The following is a 2270-nucleotide window of genomic DNA, read 5'->3' as shown; positions in this document are numbered from 1 at the left end:
CTCCCACTATGTGTGTGTGGCAGATACTCATGCAACTCAGCCAACATTGACTACCTCATACGCTGCAGGCAAGGATGCCCTGAGGCATGGTACATTGGCGAGACCAAACAGAGGCAACGGCAACGGGATAAATGGACACTGCAGAACAATCAACAGACAGGAGTGTTCCCTCCCAGTCAGAGAACATTTCAGCGATCCAGGACATTCGACCTCGGACCTTCGGGTGACCATCCTCCAAGATGGACTTCCGGACAAGCAACAATGAAAAGTGGCCGAGCAGAGGCTGATAGCCAAATTTGGTACCCATGGGGATAGTCTCAACCGGGTTCATGTCACACTACAGGTGACCCCATTGCACTATACAGATATGCAGACAGATGAACACACACAGACACTCCTACATGCACACACACATACACTCCCACACACACACCCCCTCACAGACTTAAACCCCTTTACACTCACACACACACACCCTCTCACAGACACTCGTAACCCTCCTTCTCCACACATACATACACGCACACATATACATATAAGTTTGTGGGGTGAATTTGTCCTTGCAGAATTATATTTTACTTTGCTCAAAAACTGCATAACTCCATGTAATTTTCTGTTAATCCATTTTTTAGATTAGAATCAGTCTGACCATTGTGGCACAGACAGCCTCACACAGGGAACTAACATCTTCAATACATTATCTGGGCCAACATGATTACAATTGTTAAAGTTCACTTGAGAATATAACTTTTAAAAACGTTTTGCGATTTACATATGAAGGAACTGAAACCAACATGGTCATTCTAAAAGATGAGAGCCTTAACAAACAATACAGGTCTCTTTCAATGTATAATTTCAGTAACATCACACTGTAAACTTTTGCTATAAATTCTGCGTCTTACAATCTTATTCTCCACAACCACCTGATGAAGAAGCAGCGCTCAGAAAGCTAGTGCTTCCAAATAAACCTTTTGGACTATAACCTGGTATTATGTGATATTTAACTTTGCCCACCCCAGACCAACACCGTCATCTCCAAATCATTAATTTTCCATCACTTACCTTCCTAAAAAATGCTTGTGCATTATTGCTGAGAAAAGAGATTTATTAGTGTTATGGACTAGGCCACACCACACAAAACATTCTGAAGCAGGCAGCCCAGACTGTAACTTTGCAATTTGTTTCGATAGGTGTACAGTGAAAATTACCCGGAGTAAGCTAGCAATGTTGACTATCAGGTTTTAAAACAGACAAAAGATTATTCACAAAATTACACAATTACACCAGGATGGCACGGTGACTCAACTGTTAGCACTGCTGCCTCACAGTGCCAGGAACCTGGGTTCAATTCCTGCCTCGGGCAACTGTCTGTGTGGAGTTTGCACATTCTCCCCACGTCTGTGTGGGTTTCTTCCGGGTGCCCCGGTTTCCTCCCACAGTCCAAAGATGTGCAGGTTAGGTGAGTTGGCCATGCTAAATTGCCCATAGTGTTAGGTGGATTAGTCAGGGATAAATATAGGGGGATGGGTTTCTCTTCGGAGGTTGGTGTGGACTTGTTGGGCTGAAGGGCCTGTTTCCACACTGTAGGTAATCTAATCTAATGAAACATAAAGAATACCTACAGAACTCAGTCTATCCAAACTAGACTTAATTATACTGTTCTGAATATGCACAACAGTCCCAATAAACTATCCCCTTAAATACAGTAAAACTTAAACAAAGGTTTACAGGCTGAAGTTAGAAGGGCAGAAGGAGAGGGAGCCTACCTGCCTGTTTCCACACAGCCTGCAGCTGAACTGACTCAAACAAAACTCCAGTTTCTAGGACTGACCACTCTCCTTTCATTATACAGGTCACTTCTAAAATGTAAGCTTTGGCCGATAGTCTCATCTGTTTATGTAGAAACAAAATGGCCTCCCAATATCCTTTTCATCACTGTACCAACCCAGCCGATTCGGAGCCTGAGTGGTTTACAACCCCTCTGAAAAAAAACAAGGACACAGTATCCTTGAGAAAAGGAACAGGTTTTAGAAAAGGTGGACCAGCTTTGTGACACTGGTAAAGCTTTTTGTCCATTCATCAAGACAGATGCAAGAATCCCAAATTTCAATGGGAACAACAATTTATACTCCATGAGAACAAAGCGCTGATTGGTTGGCATGTTAATGCTGATTGGTCAAGGCATTGTCAAGGAGAATGCACCACAAGCTATTGTTTCCCATGTTTATTTCCATTTCAATCAGTGGCAGTGCTTGACCATGTTGTCTTTT

The sequence above is a fragment of the Chiloscyllium plagiosum genome, unplaced genomic scaffold (assembly GCF_037043375.1).
Source record: "Chiloscyllium plagiosum isolate Xiang-an unplaced genomic scaffold, Cpla_swu_hap1 HiC_scaffold_47, whole genome shotgun sequence".
NCBI classification, from domain to species: domain Eukaryota; kingdom Metazoa; phylum Chordata; class Chondrichthyes; order Orectolobiformes; family Hemiscylliidae; genus Chiloscyllium; species Chiloscyllium plagiosum.
This window is presented reverse-complemented; position numbering follows the sequence as displayed.